Source organism: Argopecten irradians, chromosome 9 (assembly GCF_041381155.1).
Source record: "Argopecten irradians isolate NY chromosome 9, Ai_NY, whole genome shotgun sequence".
Lineage (NCBI taxonomy): Eukaryota > Metazoa > Mollusca > Bivalvia > Pectinida > Pectinidae > Argopecten > Argopecten irradians.
In genome coordinates, this window is record NC_091142.1 from 73,184 (window position 1) to 97,653 (window position 24,470).

The window sequence follows — 24,470 nt, forward strand, 5'->3', positions numbered from 1 at the left end:
TATCTCAAATTCACATATGAAAGAATAATCTGAATATAAAGCTGATCAAAACATAGATATATAAAAATATATCAACACATCATAAACTAAAAATATTTGTATAAACTAAAAATATTTATATTGATATAACATAGCATAATTTATTCATATTTGTTTTAGGTTCCAATTATCAATATTAGCGATCAACCTTTGACCGGTATTGAAAAGGTGAAGGTGAAATGATGAAATATTCCGCTACCATTTTTATAATTGAAGTATTATATCTTATTTTAGATCGACTATCTTTTTTTATGGTTTTTATGGCAATGGTTGCTACATTTTTTGAGGTACAAAGTGAGGAAATATAATTTTTAATAAAAATGTCTTATTTTCGTATTAATTTTCAGAGTGAGTTTATACTCACGTTATGTCCAACGGAAACTTGCTAAATCCGACACTGCCCGTGGTAGGGAATTTTGTTTGTAACAGATAGCCGATAAGCTTTATACCTCCTCTGGCAAACCCCAAATCAATTTGAGCTGCACCCCATACAGTTGCACCCACACCGGGAGTAACGGTTACCTTTAAGGATATAAGATGACCATATCTACAGAAAGGTGTCAAATATAACGTTACAACTATATCAATGTTTAAAGCTGGTTTATAGGTATTCATTAACAATATCTGAAGCTATTAAGTGATGCTTATTAACAACCACACTACCATACTGCTTACTAATCAACAGAAAGATAAACGCGATAAAAAATACGAGTAATTCAAGTCTGGTAGTTCATCAGATATATCAAGGCCCATTTATATTTCCAAAACTGATTTTTTTTAGCTGAAGAACGAGATTTGATAATTTATAGTCACAACATCCATTAACTTACCGTTAACACTATATTTATCATCACTTTCTGAACAACTTTAAACAGATATATTTAATTTAAATTTCCAAAACGCAGCGCGTCTTTGTTCTCGCTGTCGTAATTAAATACAGCGCAATTGTTGACTCTCCCTATAGTGGAGCGGTTAAGCATAAAAAAATCGTTCGATTTGAAGAAAGCATGGAACTTTGCATATGACTTCTTTAGGACATAATGTTTCAGGAAAGAAATGGACCCCCATAAATGACGGCCTCTGGAGGCCGCCGTATTGGTATTCAAAATGACCGCAAAAAACATCTTCTGCGACCCATAACTCACGTTCTATACCAGCTAGACACTAACTTTAAACGTCTACACCATATGATTGATACTTTGGAACATGTTGGTAGTATTAAACTTCATGTAGAAGGATCGCCATTTTGTGTTTCAAGTTGGGCCGCCAACTTTGCAAGCTATATCTATATATATAATAGATCTAATTGGTCAAGCTGACTTTAAGCAAATAAATACCTGCAAATATAATGAGAGTATTTATACTTTTGTAGTGTTTGGATACATGATACATGAATAATTTTTTTATTCTTATTTCAATTTCAAATGACCGCCATTTTGAAATACCAAATGGCCGTTTAAATAAAAAAAATCCTTATTTCACTCTTTTATTGATCGAGCAAAAAATCAAGTTAACATTCTTAAATGTCTTCATCCATATTAATGAAACTAATTATTATTGATACTTAGGATCATTTTGGTAGTGTAATAGTAATGGGTGATTTTTATGCTCATCTATCAACAAAGTGTGGTATTAAAAACCATAATGAAGCAAATGAGAGAGGTCTTGTCATAGAAAAAAAAATTATACAAGGCCACCATTTGATATCGGCTAATTCCCAAAGCTGGTCACGTGGTCCTAACTATACATACATATCTGGTGAGGGCATTCATACATCCATGATAGACCACATACTTATAGAATATTCGGAAAGTTGATTTGGTAGATTTCTGTTGTATAAATGATGACCACTCACTTAATATATTCAGATCATCGTCCAATACAACTGAACTTTCGGACGATATGCCAGAAGCGTAAGACTCAATCATTAAGTACGGCGATTAACTGGATAAAAGGTAACGAGTGAGCACATCAGTAACTATCACAAACAGTTAAATATGCTATTGGATCAAATGAATAAACCAACGGATATATCTCAACTAGCTGATATAATGAATATCGCTGCGAAATCGTCATTTCCCGTAAAACGTTTACAGAGACATTATTTAAAGCCCTACTGGAAATATAACAATATTTTAAAATCATTACATACCAACATTTACGGTCAGTATGGATCGATGAAGGTTGTCCACGAGGGCACGCTCATAAAACATACAATGATTACAAAGGCTCAAAGAAATTATTTCGAAATGAATTGAACCTTGCACGCGAACAGTATGAACGGGAACAGATCGAAAAACTAGAAAGTGTGGCAGAACTTGATATAGGAACATCCTATAAAGCTATACGAACAGAAAGGAGTATTAATAAACACTCTTCCTCGTATGAATTACTGGTAAATGGACAGATTATACGCGACTCAGATATCTTGAGAGAACCGTGGGTATGAGCATTTTCGCGAGCTGTCTAGTCCATTAAACGAACCGCATTTTGATAGTTTTTCAAAAAGCAAATTGAAAGCGAGGTCGAACATATGTATACCAATAATTTTAACAACACTGATGGTGTTTGTGACTGCCCTATTACAGTGTTAGAGGTAAACATTCTATAAAGGGTATGAAACACCGAAAAGCTGGCGGACACGATGGTATCGTACTTGAACATATCAAATATGCCAGTAGTAATATGCTAGATACAATTATTTCGTGTTTTAATGGCATGATTGAAAGTGGGTTCTATCCTGTAACATTTTAAATTTGGCATAGTAATCGTGACAGATCATTAATGGACAATTTCTGGGACATAACTTTAACACCTGTTTTGCAAAAGCTGATAGAAAAGGTCCTCTATTCTAGAACTATAAAATTATGTGATGTCATGAATTTTAACCATAAACTTCAACAAGGTTTTCCGAGAGCAATGTGGAAGTATCACTGCAGCATTTACGGTAAAGGAATCGATTTCATATTATATTGAAAAGAAATCAAAAGTTTTCGCTGCCTTTCTAGATAACCAAAAAGCTTTTAATAGTGTATTGATAAACGGCCTTTTATACAAAATATACAATTTGGGTTTTAATGGTAAATTTTGGAGACTTTTACATGACTCGTTTACTAACGTGACGTGAGCGGTACTATTTGACGGCAAACGGAGCAACTCGTATCTAATACGTCAAAGGGTAGGTCAAGGTAGAGTATTCTCTGCATGGTGCTTTCTTGTAATGATCAATGATCTTGCCGTTTCGAAATACATAATTAGAACTCCGGGTTAAAAAAAATAAAAGATATACACATGCCTTCTGTACTACTAGCAGATGATACGTTATTACTATCCGCTTCGCCTTCTCTGCTTCAAACCCAGCCAGACACAGTATTTATATACTCTAAGTGGCGCTTAAAGTACAACTCTGCTGAAAGTTCAATTATGGTATTCGAAGATACTCGCAAAACGCATGTTATTAATAATAACCAAATATCTTGTAATCTCCGAGAAAGAGCTATTCCGCTTGCTAATCACAAAACGTATGCCGGTTTATATTTTACTAGTAATTTACAATCGGACAACGGTATTACGGAGTCTTGCTTGAAAGGAAGAAAAACTCTCAATTTCCCTTCTTGGTATTGGCATTCATGTTAATGGACTTAATCCTGTCACTAGTTTTAACATAACTAAGTCTGTCGTATACTCCAGTATGCTGTACGGATGTGAACTTTGGAATAGATATACGAAGAAATCCATCGAAGAATTAGAACTAGTACATAGATATGCCTGTCGTCGCTGTATTGGGTTACCAAAAAGATCTTCTACACTAGTAGCACCCAATGTTTAGGTGCCTTTGATATACGGTGTGAAGTAGAGATTAATGCTATTTTAGGATAAGTTGTGCTTGGGAAGTATCAAATATGTATGGAAAGCGTTGTTTATTGTAAGATTTTGTCAGTTCATGTTCGGAGAATGCTCAAAGGTACAAATATGATTTATTCCAGATATATTTAATATTCTGAAGAAGTTCAATATTGATTCTTTTATACCTGACTTTTTGACAAACGAATTTGTACCACCACAATATTGTTGGAAACGCTTTGTAAAAAGATTTGTAACAAATTTTTATTTTTTGCATTGGAGAGACAAATTGTATAAAAAAGATGAATTAGCTAGATATGCTACAATACATAGTAATCAAGGAATCAACCCTATACTAGAACTGAGCACAAGATAAAAATCTCACAAATGTATGTGGAATCTAGTAGATATTATGAATTATTCATTTGTGTTCGAGCTTGACTCTGCATTGTGCAAGCTATTTGGAAAACCCAGTGTTGATATTGTGCTTCACTTTTTACTCGAATTTACAAAACTGTTTCAGACATAATGATGGATGGAGTAGTAAACGCTACAGATGTTTCCCTCTTATATTTTTGTTTGCAAATTTAAATGACAAAAACAAATGTAACTTCTTATTGGGAGATCGTTCCTGTGTGCAACTGCACGAGTATGAATGGGAGAATCTAATGATGAATATGTCTGTAAATGTCCAGGAAATGCTGAAGGAAATGAACACCATTTTTGACTCTCCTGTGTCTTAATGTATAATCTATCATGTAAATATATGTACTGTAATATGAAATAAATTTAAATATATTGTTTGACTGACATTATCTCTTGTAAAAAGAGGAAATAAAGAATGTATGTATGTCTGAACAGGTATCGGACCTTTAATTCTTTCAGTCTACACCAGCTTAAAAAACTTTCATGTTTAACATCCATTTTCAAGCCTAAAAGATTGTATAGTTTTTAATCAAATTTTACATGATAGGAATATCTGTCATTCTGGAAAAAAACACCCATACAAGAACTTAGTGTTAATGCTTTAACTCTGGCATAGACTTTTTAACACAAAATGTAAGTTCATATTAATTAGAGAAAAATCACAAATTGCTCTGCGATATCGTCTATATCATGTTATTGGAAATATCCTATCCTGAAGATGATCTTCAATATATCAGCACAATGACCCATTTCTATACCTTACAATGCCTACAATTAGTGCAAGATGTGCCAACACCTTATAAAGGATACTGTAGGGACTCATTTGTGTGAAGTAGATTCACCTTTATATCAGACCTGCAAACAGAAGCACTAAATGCAAGGATATCATTTGGGATTGGTCTTCCAAAGGAGGCTTCATGGATGACATGGCCGCACTTATATTGAATAACCACGTTCATGTCCGGCCGTCAACAGTATCTCAAGAAAGTTTATGTGGATTCAGGGGAAGGTATTTCCGCTTATGTTGAAAATCAGATAATATATCAGGGATTGGTTCGATGTAATCCTGAACGACTAAAACAACATCAGGAGATTCCACTTAAGGGACTTTTGAGTAAGTTCATAGCAAGGTTATCCGCCAAAGCTTAGATGTCTATCTCATCTGACATAACCCTTTTACGTCTATCACTTTGCCAGCAGTGACATTGAAATTAACAATAAACAAGTCCTTGCGAAGATAGTCATGAGAACCTCTATGTCAAAATTTTTACGATGGTTAGTGGAACCCTCCGAATGACTCCCAATCCCATTACTGGCCTAGGAGATGAAGATGGCGAAGGCAAGACAGATGATGGTGTTGAATTAAGAACAGAGATGAAGCGCTAAGCTAGCAGTGCAGTATATGCAAAACAAGTCCACCTAAAACACATGGCCGCCGTCAGTAAAACATGCATACGGCACCAAGGACTGGGTGAAAATAAATTGCAGCGATGGCGAACAGAAGAACAGTAAGCCTTCAAACTAAGTACAAACAATGGAGATGATAGAGAGTATAACTAAGATTGGGAACCACATAGACAGAAACATAACTTAGTCAGATATTGGTCATCTGGAATCTTGTCGGGTTTAGTTCTGGTTGACGTCGATATACATTTTTATGACAAAAGGTGGGACTGATAGTGCAGGCTGTTGAATGTACCACCAAAAACTCTTGCGCGTTCTACAACCCCAGTTCCATAAAGAAAGTATAGCGGTTGTCCTGAGAAGATGCTAAGTAAATTGGCAGACATCTTGAAAAGAGAAAAAACAAAAAAGCCCTAGCCACTAAAAGAAAATACATCCATCAACTTTGTTAAAGGCAAATAGGGGTGGCAAATGTCCGTAGAAGAAGGAATTCATGCATTCACATGCGAAATAAGGTGGATTGTGTTCTCAGACACCATAAGGTGAAATATGTGTCTAGATGTTCTCAAGTGGTTATGGATAACTTGACAGTTCCATAGGAGTTACACTTTGAGAAAGATTTGAAAGGAGGAAGACAGAGTATTAAGGTTTTGGTTGAAGATATCAATACGTAGGAATGGGTGTTCCTGTTTCCTGAACATTCACCTTCAAAGCTATTGCCAACATTGGAATAATGAGTAGTGACAAGAAATCAACAGTGGATTTACTGTAAAAACAGGAGAGAAGGAGCCCGATTCGATCGCAGTAGAAGTGACAAGGTATGAATTGGGTGTTATCTGCAAATAGGCAATGATTTGGACAATCGCTGTTGACTTGTGACTTTGAAAATGTTCCAGTTTAGAAGCCGATAAAGCCCATGAAAGATGGTCTTCTGATGACGCCTGCAATTATTCCAATATCATTCAAGTCATATATGTATCAACATTTTAGTAGTGTTAATTTGATTTTTTGCTTGATCACTTACAGAGTGAAATACGAAAACAACTTTCATTTAAACGGCAATCTTGGATTTCAAGATGGTGGTCATGTTGAAATCAAAATAAGATCAAATTATGTATTTATCAAACACTACAAAAGTACATGTATTCTCACTGTGTTTGCTTAAAGTCATTTTAGCTAATTAGATGCATTATATATAAGGATATTGCTCGCAAAGTTGGCAGCCATCTTGAAATACAAAATGGCGGTCCTTCTACGTGAAGTTTAACACTACCAGAATGTTCCTAGGTATCAATAATATTGGTAGGGGCCGTGATATTTTGGGGTCCATTTTTTCCTGAAACCTTATGTCCAAAAGAAGCCATATGACAAAGTTTCATGTTTTCTTCAAACTTTGAACGATTTTGCCGAAAAATCGACCTTAGCCGCTCCACTACTACGCCACGCGGCAAAACAGAGAAATGAATCTTTCTGTTGTGAACAGATTAGATGAACAGATTGAGGGAGATTATTATTTGGTTTTTAAACTTCGTCAGAATATCCGACGTTATAATTGTTATTAACCACATTTGATTTATCTTTCGGAAACGTAGTGGTTCTTTGATACACTAAAATATGCCATGAATTCAAAAGAATCCATGTCTTTATTTCGTTTCTTAAATGTTATTTAATGGCGAATGTTGTTTTAGTTTTACGGTTTAGAGTTAAAGATGCTCCATCGCTGACAAACGGCATTTGTCTCTATCAAAAAGAGGAACAGACGATTTAGTATTTTCCTTCAGTTATAAAAGTTATTTACTCTACACCATTACCAACATTGAAAAGGTTTAGCTTCTAATCTTATATAAATAAAATAAAATACAAAAACAAAGGAAATTAGTTTGATATGTATCTTTGTGTTAATTATACATATATTTACTCAATTAAACAACAGTTGTGGTTCAAATAATGGGTATTGTTTTGTTTATGCTCAGTTGGCGTTGGAACATCTTTAAGCAACAAACAAGGGTCTTACTTACTCTTGCTTTCATGCTAAAGGAAGCAGACTCCTAGTGAAACATCAATGGTAAGCGATCCACTTGCTCCAAAACCTAAAAGCAATAGATAAAAAAGAAAACGTCAAGAAGATTTGGAAACCTGACATTTAAAATATAATCATATTGTTATGTTTTTACCTTTTCTTAGATCTTACTTTTAGATCGGTCTATTCCTTTCTTCATGCCTCTATGAAACGAACCGAGAAATGCGCTAGGTGATCGTGACGTCACATTAGAGACATTCACGTCGCGTAGTAATTTGGAAAAATTAATCATTTGAAAAAATCGATGGAATCGCACATAAACGTTAGCATTTACATTTACTCGAGATAGCCATGAACAAAAAGATTATAAACATTGATATCACTATTATTATTATTTATTTTCGGTGATGAAAATTTTTGTTTGCTTGGGTTTCAAACAGTTCTCAAAAAAATAATTGATACTTCTACGAAATTGAAAGTTAAGTGTCAGCAATGCTTTAAAATGCAATAATAGTATCAATACCTGGAAACATGCTTTTTAACATGCTTTGTGCGCTATTATCATATATGGCCATTTCTGAATTCCTTTGAGCCGGATAAACCCGATCCTTATTATACACAATACAACGTAGCTATTCAAGAAAAAACTGAATGGAGAAAGAGAAAGCCAAACCTACCTAGACCTAATGGAAACAGGTCCAACCATAAAGAGGTTATGTAAATCGAAAAAATGTGATATCAAACGGGTCTATGGGAATATCGCACGTCCGCGAGGCAAAAATCCATTTTTATCCTGAAATTCTTCGCCGTGATTTTCAAAAGGTCATTGGAATTCTTGAAAAGCTGGAAATATCATATGTTGATATTTTTACTCATAGAATGAATATCTGACCCGTAAATGAAACACCAATATCATTGATATATTGTGGGTTTTTTTATTCTCGTTGCTAAAAATCTATGAATCTGATACAATGAGACCATAATGACAATTTCTATCCTGTAAAATTAATCTTCTCTTTTACTACTTTTCCACTGAATTACTCATTTCAAAATCACTCTTTTTTATTAAATGAGTTTTTTAACAATTTCTGACGTAAAATAAATTTTAACTTTGAATTCGGAATTTCCTTTAAAACTATTAATATCAAACTATGATTTTCTCCCCCGATGAGAAAACATCAACATAAAGAAATATGAGCTTACCTCAGAAACAACAGAATCTCGAAATCTTTCCGATAAGATGCATGTCTCGTGAATCCATGACGTCGTTTTGTGAAATCGATAGAATCATATCACTAAGTAACATCTTCCCTATTGCGGTTAGTGAATTCCCTCCTCCTCCAAAAGCGGAGCCTAAATGTGGTAAGTCGATGTGCGGTAGATGGATACCGGAGCCTAAATGTGATAAAAGAAAGCAAATATTTCGGTACAGTGATATAAACAGGCAGAGAGACGGAAAATTATTAAAATAATTTTTTTCTTTTCACAGAAATTAACATATTCGTCTTTATGTCATATTTTACATTTTTTCCAAGTCATATTTAATCTTAACCGGGTTCTGTCAAGATCAGCATGCAGTATCAAACTTTCAATATCAACCTTTCAAATGACTAAGCCAAATTAACGTTTTCAGTAAAATCATTAACGTTTTTAATGCTGAAATCGAACAAATGCTTAATATGGTCACTGTGACCTACTTCTTCAATTGCCATCTTCTTAACTCTTAACTGAAATTCACAAATTCCATGTAAACACTGCAAAAAAAAATCTACTCTAATAACTAATGAGGAATGAAAACATAAATTTTCTCCCTTTCACCCTCGACATTACCAAGAATCGAGAAAAAAAAACGGATTTTAATAACGCATGATATGCAGTTAACCTTATGCAAATGTTTTGCTTATTACCGAATGGCCGTTAAAACGTCCAAAAGTACCCTCCTTTTTATTAGAAAACTTACCATCACAGTTGTCTACTTTTGGAAATTTGATGTCGGTTGCGATCTTTATCCGTACAAGACAAGAAAGGAATTCTTCATGACAGAGAGTTAACTCAGCGCTTAATATTACTTCGTTGTTAATGACGTCACCGTTGAAGATGAAATCAGCACTGAGACCAGCAATTGTGAGTAAATGAATGCTATGATCATGACCTATAATCAGAATATAAACATTTCAGACTGAAAATAAGGAATAATCTTTTGAACGTCAAAAATAAGAGTGTATGACAGTCAAATATACGATAACATATTGTTATAACCGTTAGCCCTAGGTTAAAATGGGGTATCTGGTCGTCAACCCAAGGAAAACAATGGGATATATGATCGTCACCCCTAGGATGAAATATGTTGTTACATCATTTGTTTTCACCAATCTATATATGAGGAAATTACAATATTTTCAGCTATTATCCCGACCGTTCAATAAAACATTGTTATATTACATATAGTTCGAAGTTATATTGCACGCTTCCATGGAAAAGTTATATTGCAAGGTTCAAGGTGTTATATTGCACGGCTTTTGGAACACCTCGTCGTTGTTGTCTAGCTTTGCAGAAAACCTCCGAGGAATCGCGTAACGGCGAGTTACGTTTATTATGGCGTCACAAAGGTTCGCGCCTCACTTTCGCGCTAGCTGTATAGATATCGGATCAATCACGTCATAGACGTTGCTCTCTGTGCTTGACAGTTAGTTTTATTAAGCAGAGGGACGTACACAACGAATGTATTAGATTAAAAGGCTACATACAGGTCTAATAATTTAAAGGAATGCAATACGACATGACAAGTGGAGTTACGCCGTGAAGCACGTGGGCTAGACGCCAATCTTCAATATGATTTTGAAGCTTTACCGTACGGTACGGTGGTGAAAATTTTGATATGTGTTTTTAGAATTCATTAAAAATCTTTTAAAAACTTAAAAAATCTTAATAAAATAATTTCATGGGTCACTTGATAATAGAATTAAAATAGGATGCACATTTATATATATATATATATCCATCAAACGTTAGTACGATGAAATAAGGAAAGTACACGTAAATCGTAATCTCAGGTTTAAAGTCTGCAATGTCTCTGCTATGCTAGTATGTGCATATTTAATACATCAAAAAAATTTTTTCTTTACAAGAGGACCACATCTTACCGTCTAGACTGATACCATTTTAGTACCTGCTGAAAAAAAATTTTGGACGTTTATTTGAAGTCACCTCTCCCATCACACGACGGGCTAACACTGATATCGACAGATACCATTTTTCATGACTGAACCATACGGCAGGCATCAGTTCACAAGATACTCTCCCAAACAAACATTCATAGTGAACCTGGCATAAGTGCCACCCATCCCTCTTGTTCAGACCAACACGAAATGTTGGACTAACTAGTAGAAAAAGAAAGAAACTAATTGAGAATTTATCGTTAGATTTTTTTGCTTCACAAAATATATGCATGGACTGGATACAAAACCGTACAGGATCCAAAAGTGTTGAAGTTTTTCGGTCAAAGTATTGTTGGTGTTATTCTTTTTTAAACATTGATATTCATGGTAATTTTATTCATAATTATAAAAATATTATGGTATGAAAATTGTCACTGGGGTATCGGGGCTTATTGACCGTAAATTGGTCATAATAATCCGAAACGTATACCTCTACACGAAATGGAGGTAAACGGGCAGCTTATAACATTAATTTCAAGGGCATTAAAGATCTAATAACCTTATAAACTAAAGTCTTTTTAATGGAGGGTAAGGTGTTTCAACAATGTTTTTAACCATTGTAAATTGGCTGGCATGACAGTTTTTTGTTTAAAAAAAAATAAAATAACTTGTCCAAATCTGATATAAATTAAAGAAATCATAATTTGGATATTGATAACAAAAATTAAGAATTACAATACTACAGTTCTGTCATTTGAGAACAGCTTAGATTTGAACATCCGCAGATAGTACTGTACACCCTGGCCTTTTTAAGCCAGCTCCACCGAGTACGTTCCGCAGTTGTGGAATTGATTATTGATCCATCGGGTAGAGTTAGCATCGTGTTTCATTGCCCCTATATGCTTAATAAAATGACAATGTTTGATAAATCCAGCCCGCTAGAGCATAGTGCCTTAAAATATCATATACTGTATCGTACACCGGGTTAACTTCTTTGATGAGCGGATGGATAACCAAGAATGTTTGGTACCTTCAGGCTAAAAATTATATAATTTCATGTACAGCTATTGATAGAGGTTTAAAGAAAAAAACCATCATTATTTTTTGTACATAAAACTAATTTATAACAAAAGATAATTACTTATATTATTGCTGAGAATTTATAAATTATAAAACTAATCTTTGTGCAGACTCAAGAAAAAATTGAGGAAAACGAAATAAAGACCAGACATTATAAGAAAGCGTAGCATACAGTTTAATCCAATGGAAATCTTTACAAAAATTTCTAGATAATGAAGACCAAGTTAAAATCTCAATTCATATATGGTAAGATGTGTCGAATCTAAATAAATATCCCACATAACCAGTCTAGCACACTTCAAATTTATCTAACCAATGGTATACCTAAAAGTAAGCATATTGAAATTTAGTTAAAAATGGATTTTACTTGTCATGTTATTTTCTATACCTACACACGACTCCAGGAAAAAACATGTTTAACAGGTCCTGGAAAAAGAAGATCAAGCGAATCTTTCATTCCTCGCTCAGGATAACCACTTATTTCCGACGTTAATTGCGAATATATCCAACGTTTAAATAAACCGGTAAAAGTTATGACACCGCACCATTGGCTGGGTTCCATTAATAATGTTGTTTCATCCGTCCGTTCAAACCTGCTAATCAACCTCGCTCCTGACCCACTTTAATAATTCGTGCTACCTTCTCATCTATCGGTCCGGGCTTCGGGATTACCTGGTTCCATGATTATCAACAGACATATCATTGCATTCGCACGATCCATTGCGGGCATATGCATGAGTCTATCCAAATCAAGGAGAAGTGGGTCCTCTAACGTAGTTGTAAGTCTTTTCGTCTGGTTCTTGGAGGTACCCGGGGGTTCCTCCCGTCTCATAGCCAATGTAGGATATTGTTGGGGCAATGCCATGGGCGATTTATTTCCTCCCGGCTCCAGCCTAATTAAAAACCGCCCCGCCGCAACAACATCTGTCCCGTTGAGTAGTATAACACAATTCCTGATCCGGTTCAACATTATCAAGGACTATCTCTAACCTCTTGAATAGTCGTCGAATCTGGTAAGCATTTCATAAGGAGTTGTGGTTTGGGGAATACCCTCTTAGTAAAAACACATTCCATTTTTATCTTGAGGCTTGTGGACATGTAAATCCAATTAAAATACTTCTTAAGTTTTAATGTGGGGGCTTTACAAAATATTTGCGAGAAAATGCAAAATTCATACGAGTGGATTGAGATTTTTGGTTTTTGATTTTTTTTGGTGGTTATAGTGATATAACATACCGATTAGAATTCATCATCACGCAATTAACAATTTTTCATTACTTTTTTTCAAAGTCTGAAAACATATCTTTCAGCTTTTGATCATTTCACTTTTTTTTTGTTTTTTTATAATTTAATAAGTGTTCCAAATTTATTTAGCCATTAGCATAACACTCTTATAAACTAGGCCTCAATTGTTATAATAATCGAAATTACCTATATCATTTCTGGAGTAGCCTATTTTTGGTTTACCCAAGTTCAATGGCAGATCACTACTGAATAAGAGAGGTTGTGGAGGCAAGCGAGGACGGATCTATGGGCGCGTGGCGGCAGTGGCGGAAGGTTTAATATGCCAGTAAGGTCGACAGGTCTAAAATGTTTGTGTTCTAAAACCTACTATTAAGGTAATTATTTTCATTCCCAATTTCATTTTTGTTTATTATTTATAACAATTTTAAATAACTGTCGTTAAATAATATAACTCGATATCTATAATTAGTATTCAAACGTTTAAAACTTTATGCATCCATGAAATGAATATTTTCAATATGCTTCGCTAACACACGCTGACATATACAATTTACTTTATCTTACCAAATAGGACCAGCGATTTTACAATTTTCTGCGATTGCAAACGCTTACTATAATTTTCTTCATTACCACCATGGAAAAGTTTGAGCTCTTATTTTACTTAATATAAAAAATATTGAAATAATTAATTGCGTCACGAAAAAATGCCATGACTCTATGCTCTATATGGAATGAAGTACTGATTGTGCATGCACCAAAAGCAAAACAAATCATTTCATATGTATTTTTATTTAGACACACATAGACAAAATTAAATATTACTAATGGAGAGTATATTTTATGTTCTGTCGGCGGTGGAGCAATTTTAATGTCATAATGATTGACCTCAACATATTAGATTGTTCATACTAGGTAAAAAACATAATAAACAATTCCGATTGTCACTAATTGCTGAAAATAAATTGATAGACAGAAACATACTAACCATCGACCTTCTATTGAGAATGACGTTCACTTCCTGTAGTTTTGTATATCCCCGCAGAGTCAGTGGGCCATACTCCCTGTCCACAATTAGCATCTTCTTCACGGCGACGTGTAGGGAACTTTATATTAAACTTGGGACCAAATATCATCTGTATCATTGACTTGGATTTGATTATTCTGACCACACAAATATGAAAAGATAATACGGCACACATATCCAGATATGTTATAATTAATATAATCGTGTCAAGTTGTTTTAGCGATCTTTTGGATCAGTTATATGTTAAAAAGCTGTTGCTATTAAATTCAGCGCGATTCGCGACTATTGACCGGTAAATAAGACAAATTAAATTTGTATGACGTGATAATGTATGGTACGTCACAAAAGTCACGTTTAAAATATGGCGTCACAATCATTAAAAGGTGTGTGACTAATCGACGGGAAATCGTACACGTCGTTTGGGGGTCTTGAAACCTCCTTATTGGCATCATTAGATTGACAAAAGTAATTATTCCGAAGGTAAGTTACAATTGAAGATAAACTACATACATGTCACGCAGGAATTCACTAGTTAGACTTGATTCCTTGAACCCCATCCATGACTGAATTAAAAGTGTCTATGACTGGTTTTAGGGAGTTCATACAGAGCGTTGAATGGTCCCATCGCCTCTTTTAAGTCTTGAATCAGCTCCGCTTTAATTTCTCCCTGACTGTTCTTCCTGTTAACAAATTGAATGTTGTAAGCATTTAAAAATAATAGTGCCAATTTTGGCCTAAAATATAAACGTGATTAAATAACACTTTACCACACAGTTTTATTTAAGATATCATTCTTATAACGTCACACACAATGATTTGATTGGTTGCATTAACGAACAGAGTTATCTATCTAAAGACGACGGCCTCCCGTGTACGAAGCTTGCTGTGTGTGTAAATGCGTGTGTATTCATGGAGACAGCGGTATGTGCGTGTTCTGTGTTTTTCATAGTGCTATCTCACCTTAGCAACTCCACCATAGACACGGAACATGAACATCCCAGCCGGTGACATTATACTGCCAACGGGCAAACCACGTCGTCACTCTCCCTTTATACCGATGACACGATGGAGCAATCTATATTTTCTTCTATTATACGCAATTGCCTTAAGAGCAAAACATTTATTTACAACACGTTTTTTCAAACTAAGTAACCCCGAGTGACAAACCACAGTCTATCTTCTGTCCTTACCATAATTGCTCTATACCATCGGAAAAAGTCTATGGTCACAGGTCTTGTTCAATGGTAGAACCAACTCTTCCGTCAAACCCTGATTTCCCCAGACGGGCTAAGAAGTCTTGAACGTCAGATATGATTCCTTTAACCTCTTCTCCGACTGTCATCCAGTACGGTGTTTTACCTTTTATATCAAAATACAACATTTTTACATGAAAATAAACAATGTATATTTTTTCTATATTGAAAAGAACTGAAATACTGTAAATCAACTTTCTTTCACGGCTACAATGTACACACTTTCACGATTTCCATTTCAAAACAAGTTTGCGATGATTAACATGTATGGATTTTAAATTGAATGGATATTCATATCATTATAGACTCTGTAATGCATTAATTCGCGGATAATAAGTCGCTAAAATACTCGGATCGCGAAATTCGCGAAAGTAAATCGCACACGAAAGAAAAGTTGTTTATAGTACAAGATTTGCAGCATAAACTAGACAATGCATACTATCTTTAAAAAATATGCGGTACCGGAAAATTGTTTCAGTTTTCAAACATACCAGATTCCACATAAAATCTACAGGATGGATGCAAATATCTATATTTTCAAAGGAACTTGAGAGAAACACCCTCACTTAACTTTCCTCTACCTATATCGCGCATTCAACTAGGATAGATATATATATAAATTTTCCTTAATATTGAAGCACGATACCTTTCAAGAAGAAACATGCATCGATCACTTGATTTTTGACATCCAAAACATCGATATTGCCATTTTGATACTGAAAAATGAATGAAAAATAGATGTTATATCGGAATCAAATAGTGTAATTAGGTGTTAGTGCATGGGTATAAATGTTGTCTTTTGAAGGTATTATATAGATTGATAATATATTACATACATAAAATTAAAGGTTTTTTTTTTTTTACTTGCGTCCACAAAACACGTCCAGAGGCTGTGCTTCGTTTAACCATCAACATTACAAGTAACTAATTGTATAGTCAAAGTTATATACATTAATTGTATTAATAGTTCTTACTTCATTTAACGCCTTCGTCATTCCAGACATGGCTTGTGACGGGTTGGATATTAAAGATTTGACAGAGGAAAACTATTGAAGCGATGGAGTCCATTAACTGCTTGCCAAATATATGGTAGTGTGATTTGTTACAGGATCAACAACAGACTGGCAACAAAAATTGTTTTAAAAATCTAAATAATAATATATTAAAACTAAATCCAAATTATATATATAGAAACCCCGATAAAGAATTGTATTACCAAGAGTTTACATTCTTCTAGAATGTTTTTAAGAAAATTGAAAGAAAATAAAAGAAATTACCAATGTAAAGTTATTTTTTGAATTAAGTGATCTCTATAAGGGATTTTGATTTATATTTACATTGACGTTTCGTTCACTGTTGATAAACAAATGCATGTAAAGACTAAACTTATATGATTATTTCAACAAAAGAACAAACGAGTTATTTCAACTCACATTATAAAATCCCATAATGTCGTCTCTGACATCTTCAATAAATGTCTTGACGTGGACTACCACTCGTTTGATGTCATCTAGCCAGGGGGTAAGCCACTGAAAGCCTGCAACCTTCTTCATCAGGGCCACAAACCTGTCTGCGGCGGATTTAATAATCTGGTGGTAGATTCTTCACAGCACTGACGAGGTGTTGAACATTTTCTGAATACCTCCGTCTCTAAACGTCTGTACCATGCTTTTGAAATCTTGAACAGCGTTTTTGATTGGATCTACAGTTTTTTTTCATGATGTTGTCAAATATCTTTACCATGTCTTTGATATCATTGATACCAAAATCCTGGAAAAGCAATTGTAATTAAAACATTTAGGACTCTAAAATTTAAGAACTTAACAGTAACCTCCCATTAGTATTTATAAGAGGAGGAAACGCTTATAGTTGTACACCCTCAGAAACCCAGTGTATGAACTCCACTTCGCTTCGTTTATACCTGTGGTTTGCAACACAAGGAAATTGGCGTTGTATGTCTAAATATATCGACCTGTCATAATGCGCAACACAAGTGCCGTTTTGGAACTATTTTGTGGTTACTTGTTTCTTTAAAAAAGAATCCCCGACAAAACAACAAGTCGGCCTCCGCTGACACTGCAGAGACGCTACGATGTAATTTGTGTACTGTAAGGATATCGATATTACACAAGACAAGAAGTCATACAGATGTTTGTTTTCGAAAATCAAATCTGGTCAGGTCAACTATGCAGAACTATTCATTTTACTCTCATTACATGTATAGTATCGGACTAAAAAACAAATAGAGTTTTCTCGAAAAAAATAGCATGTAACTGCAGAAACTTCATAAAATAACGAAAGCCAATGCATTGAAACATAAAAAATTGTTACTCGCGAAACCATCCACGTCCTCTCCGAAATCAAAAATGGGGCACTTCATCAATGCCGAAAACTCAAGGAAACACTAACAGTTACAAGCGAAGGAGTTGATATTAAAGTCAATAAATCAATTCTTCTAAAACCTTTATCAGTTTACAAGAATAAACCATGCATAGTGTTGATTGATCAAAACTTTAGATTGGAATGTCATGTCAAATTGTACTCTATTATGTTGAATGATACTGATTAATACCCCCTATATTGTGTATATGCGGTATATATTGTAACGCGCAATCGCGTCACGTCCGGATTCTCCCGTCAATATAACGAGTCGTAGTCACAGACTTGAAGATCACGTAGGACACTATGTCAGCTGGTAAGAAATACAGGGGAAGCTGTAGAGGTTCTGCCAACCCAAGCTTTTCAACACAGCCTTTAAGGCTAGTAAGGAAGCTCAGTTATTCCACTTTATAATAATTGTCTCAGCTAGCAATAGGTCAATATTTGGGTAGAATGAGAGACTATGTATCTCAAGCAATAGCTTATCATAATAGAAACTCAATGCAAGAACTACCAGTAACTCAAATATAAAAGACAAATGTTGATTATTGATAGAAGGAGTTTTTAATTAACAAGTTTTTTTTATTAGAATACCTCACTTTCATATTACTACTCATAACTTTTATTACAGAATATCACATCAGTTCAGTCCTAATTATTATTCCAACATTATGTCCTTCTATATATTTCTTAATAAACTCCTTGTATAACTATTAATATTAACGTTACCAATCTATTTATTAAACTCCTGGTCTTATTAATTCTAAAGGATGCCCAATTTCGGTTGGTTGATACCATCATTTTTATACCCTTACTAGCTGTCGTCACACACTTGGACAACTTATATAGGTGGATTACACCGAATGTGCCCAATACAACCTCATTTAATAACGCCACCGCCCCTAATGATTGTAAACAAACAGTAAGTGAGATTGAGTCCCTATCTCGCCCCGACAGACTCTCTTAGGAATCTTACTTTATATTCGCAAATATTTCAGTACATGGCCATTGAAACTACCATAATACACATGACAAGCCTTTCGCATCTATTTAATGAGTTTCCTTATAATACTAGAATAATTCCGAATATGGAACACGGCGATCACAGAAACCCTGTATGACCCGGAGAAGATCCCCATGCTCAACGTGAATCTCCCGGGCGCGGGTCCCGTCCGCTCTTTTATACACTTCGATCGTATCCTCCGCTAACGACTCTGTTTTCATTACTATGGAGCATTCGTTTCCCAAATAAGTAACACCTCGCCTCCGCCCCTTTTTTATTACCCTATTTTTTGGAACATAGTAATCCCACACGATACGTAACCCCGGTCAAATACTATTCATAGTTAAAGAGTTCGGCTTCCGCCTCTATACAATATAGATTATGTCTAAGACTTTCTTATTAAAACATTTTGAATATTCATCCTAGTTCAGAATGATACATCGTTGCGCAATAATGATAATCATAGTTATAAAACTATTTCTTAAATATATTTCAACTTATATACATGCTCGAAATAGATCAATAATACTTGTCTGTACAAATGGTTCACTCGCTCCCGCCATTTTTTCGAGTTTTGACCGCAGATGAATTCTGAAGGAAATAACTTGCGAACATAAAACGGCGCTATTTAACACCGTTAATGAAAGAAAGATTAGAAAAACTCGTTTCGTTTCTGTTTAGGGTATTGAGTACAATATTACTTGCTAATTTTAAACTACCTCTTACAGTATCTAATAACTTTACTGTTCTCTCGTCCCAGTGATAATATAGATCACTTCTCGGCCGGGTACTGAGCATTTTCGCATGACAAGATGGCGGACGATGTGCCTCAAATTACAGTACGCCGCGCTTTTCTCTTTAATTAATCTACATTAACAATTAACTCACTAAATGCGATTTCATCTATTACTAAACATTTCTGTACCACATATAGCTGTACTTGGCGCCTTAATCACACGTTATCACTTGTTCAACAAATGTACGAGGATTATTTACTTTAATTTTTTCTCAGTCAGTTAACTACACAATTTTTACCATGCACCGATACAATGCTCATATCAAATAAAACAGCTTGATTTTTACGTTCAGCATGATCACTACCACGGTGTCTCGTTAATAACTTACACCAACATCATTAGTTAAATATAACCCGGTGTTTTAGAATTAAACCATTTACCAGTACATAAATGCGATATTAGAAGCATAATAGATTGCTCTTACTTTATTCAACTAATGAATTTCTACAGGGATATAATTAACATTATTGTAGCATCAACACACACTAAAGGATTTATAATAATCCCCGTGCAAGTGTTTGTACAATATTATATACAAATTTTCTGAAATTCGTTACAAATAGATATGTAACACTAACTACAACATACCAAATTCCTGTAGGGAATTTATTCCTACAGTAGTGTAAAAATAATAAAAACACCAATATTCCTGTAGAATATACCCTACATAAGTGGTTATATATTTATGTGATCTCGGACTAAACTAACAATACTATGGAATAGTCGAATTGTAAGATCAAAACCCTGAAAATCAATTAAAATCAGTTGGATGAAGTTTCATGCATGTACATGTTCAGTACTAGTAGGAGCACCTGAACAAATTTTATGGCACAGACCCAATATTCGAACCAGGATTATTAAAACTTTTAACAAAGTCGCCTTTATAAACCTATTGAATCTATCGTGGGCCCAGCCATCCGACTTGTCCTTGCTGTGTGTTCAGACTGGAGAGAGTCGAGAGGCAGAAGAAAGACACAATAGGGGCAGCCTTGCACTCGAGAGTTAGCTAAAACATGTTCACCACCTTAACACCTTGCATCTTCATTCTGCACATGATGTTGTGATTATCCTGGCCACGCGAGCCTCAACATAGCATTCTTTTCATTCGAAGTGTTTTCAATGAAAACATAATTATAATGGCTTATTATATATGCTCCTTCGAGGTCGCAGGGGTTATATAGGCTAAAATCTATTTTTAACAACTTTTGAGAATAACTAATAGGCGCGACTAGACATGATATTGTGGCCTGTGACTATACTGGGATGAATGGCAAACTACAAGTTTGTTCAAATGAATGACCTTTGAAACATACTCCTCAATAACATCATCAAGATCACAGGGGTTCAAATAGGCTAATCAAAATCTTTATATACGACTTCTTGTGAAATAACAAAGAGGCCTTAAAACCTTATATTCGGCCTGTGACATGGTTAGGAATTTGGATGAAGGGCTAACAGTACTGAGATTGTTTCAACCTGAATGACATGACCTTGATCTTCCAATCAAGTTCTTAGTGATGAAATAGGCTAAATTAAAAAATAAAAATATAAAAAACTATTTTTTGTAAATAACTAAAATGATTATAGACTGGATATTGGACTTGTATCAGAATTGGGATTCAAGGGAACTTCATTCATTGGTTCTAATTCTCAAAAATATAATCAGAACCTGAACTTCTTGTATTTTAGATTAAAGTACATAGAGGTTTTTTTTATTGCCCTTAATTGTTTGGCCACTATAAATTCTTTGAGGTGTTGCAATTGTAACCAAATAGTCAGATGACCTACTAAGGCCATGGGCCTTCTTGTTTTATTTTTAGTTTTGTTTTTTAATATTATCTGCAACTTTTGTTAACTTGGATAAACACAAATAGAAAAAATACCATTCCTTTTCTTTCAAATTTGACCAAACCAACCACAAAAACTCAAAAAACTACAGTGAAATATTCCTCCAAAATAATGATATTTTAAATTATTTTTACAGATATTCGCTATCAAAAAATATTCAATGTTTGTTTTGTTTTTTATTACCCCACAATTTCTTGAATTCACTAATCTATTTGGTTTTTCTTTTTTCTGATTGTGAGAGAGGATTGTCTATTTTTGATAATGAGTAAAGACACCGTTGTGAGAACAGGTGCTGTTCCGAAGTGCGGAAGGGGCTGAATTTTTTGATGATGGTGTCAGCACAAGGACCACTGCCAGAGATGTTTCTGGGACTTTTGGCATGGAACATGTTAAACATCTGTTTTATTAGTGAAGTGACCGGGAGGGGACTAGAGTTTCTTTGTTCTCGTCTGTCTTGTCTGTTTCTGTCCGGTGCTGTCCAGTCCTGTCCTGACGGGAGTTGGTTTCCTGATGATAACTTGAGAACTAGGTTGATGGATTTTCTTCAAAACTGCATACAATGATAGACCTGTGGTATAAAATACTGCTTGGGATTCAAATTTGGGTTTAAGAAAGACAACATAACAAAGGTCTCTGTTACCTAAATCAATTGTTTGTTTTTAAAAAACAATCGTTTTCCTGTCGTATCAATTTGTAAAAAATAACATCAACAGATTTTGAGTCCACTATCTCTCACACTATGGTAGCATATGAGAGGATAACATAGCTTGGGGATTGAAATTCTGCGGGTCCCAAATGTCGACCTTCAATGGTACTCCTACTTTTACTTTTAAAATACGTTCTTTTTCAAACAAATAAGTGTAGGTGCTACCCTCACAGGGCCTATTCCGATTTTTGGCCCCAAAAGGGGGGGATTTAACTGGCATCCAAATTCAATCCGTTAACATGTGTTATCAGCTTCCTCACATGGGGGTCGGGTTTACTTTTTTTTGAGTAGCATTGTGGTGTGTGCCCTGGTTGGTTGTTAGAGGTTCGTGGGTTTGGGTGGTAATGGGTCCACTGAGTGGGGGTTGAAGGGTTGGGTGCAGGGGGGGGGGGGGGGGGGCGTTGAGCGTGGAGGGGGTTGGTTGTGTTCCTCATTATTTATTGAACTAATACGGCTTTGAATTTTTAAGTTAGTTCGTACATTGTGACTGCTACGTTTTTGTCAACCATTCCTCCGTTACCATTTTATGTGTAAACGAAACCTAAATTAAAAAGTTATTATACCCAAATATTTTAAAATAATCGGCAAAAATGCGCAAAAAACCAAAAAGATTTTTTTTTTTTAACCACCCCACCCACCTAAAACGAACCAGTTCATGGCCCCAGAATCTTGGATGGGCTTGGTTATAATAATTCTAAAACGATAATTCGGCGCGGGGCCCATGGCAATCTTGAATTGGGTTAAATCGCTGTGTTTACACACTTTCCCTTATATGAACTTTGTAATTGTTGTAATAAATAAGTCTTTTTAAGGAAATTTTGAGATTGCATCGAAAATTATTACTCTGTATTGAACAGCGATTATTCTCATCTTCCGAAGGTAATATTTATGGGGATTACAATTGGGATTACGAGTCCACGCTTTTATAATGCTCTTGGAAGATTGGTCGTTTATGCGATTGACAGCTGTCAACATATGCGGGCAACATTCGCTCGTCTCACTCGTTGTTTACGATCGATATTCACTTTCTAGAACCCGGGTCGCTTTCTAACAGTGAGCATGACACGTTCAATGAAACAGGTATTACTCTTAGTTATATATATGCTTGACATAATTACCCTTCTTTGATATCATTTTATTATAGACTGAAAAATGGTCATGATACTCACGGAAATTCGTTTTTGAATTCGTCACATGACGGACTTGTCCCGATTATTCATAACAGTGGTAATATATGTTTCATTCTCTATCGTCCTAAAACACCATTCTAGTCTTCTAGTCATTCAGCTTTTGATTTGTCATTGCGTGAACTAATGGGCCAAAGGCCTCCGAAATTCTATAATTTCTGTTTTTATTTCTAAACGTGATGGATTTAGGATTTCCTAAGTCCGCTATATTTTACACTTTAGGCGCTAAACCTCAAATGTCAACCCAGCGTTTCTAGGCCATCACTGTCACTGTGCACAATCGACTACAGACTAACGCTTAGCGTACATCGTTTCTTTTTGTTTTATCTATAACAAGGATTTTAGTGTTTGCTTTAGGAAGGTTGTTATACCATTCGTATCTAAATTAATTTATTGATATCGAAAAAAACAGGAGCATTGTTTTGCTCTATTCAGTATATACCAGACAGCAATTTTAAGTACATTTATAAAGCTATGAAAGTATTATGTATCTGCCAGCTCGATGTGTTGCAGTTTTGGTCATCGCACTATATGAACTAGATGTGATTCGAAATCCCACGTTGTTTTTATTTTAATTTTGCTCTCAAAGTTTCATATGTAAAGTTTCCCTATGGACCTTTGTCGGTGCATATTGCGTATTTTTTTGACCAATTGGTCAACAAGATGGCCGCCAGCATCCATCTTTGATTTTGGTAGTCTGAAAGTTTGAAATGTACACAGAAAAAAAGACTCGCATCTGTCAATTGGTCAGACATAGATCAATCTTTGGTGGACGCCCAAGTTCCCTCTGGGATCCTCTTGTGTCTTATTGTTATCATGCTTCAAAATGCGCATTACAATTACAGGAAAAACTTAATAAAAATCAAATTTTATTAACTAGTTGGAGATTTAATTTATTATTTACTTTTTTTTTGCCAAGCAAAGCATACCACATCAATATCTTTCAACAAGTATAAACTAATAATAAATATTATCATTATATTAGGGTTATTATTCATTAGTGTTAATTTTGCTGATGCTGAGGCTCCATCTTTCCTTTTTAAGCATACTCAACTGAA

General features: G+C 34.8%; 1 long non-coding RNA gene and 1 pseudogene across 1 annotated transcript; both read right to left on the reverse strand.

Annotated features, from left to right (window-relative positions):
• The window catches only part of LOC138331072 (uncharacterized), a 48,680-nt pseudogene that overhangs the window by 19,663 nt on the left and 4,547 nt on the right, over window positions 1-24,470 (reverse strand).
• On the reverse strand, window positions 8,519-9,879 carry LOC138331005 (uncharacterized). Its single transcript, XR_011209643.1, has 3 exons — window positions 9,693-9,879; window positions 8,936-9,127; window positions 8,519-8,575 (listed from the first exon to the last, which is right to left on the reverse strand). It is a non-coding gene; the product is annotated as an uncharacterized lncRNA (long non-coding RNA).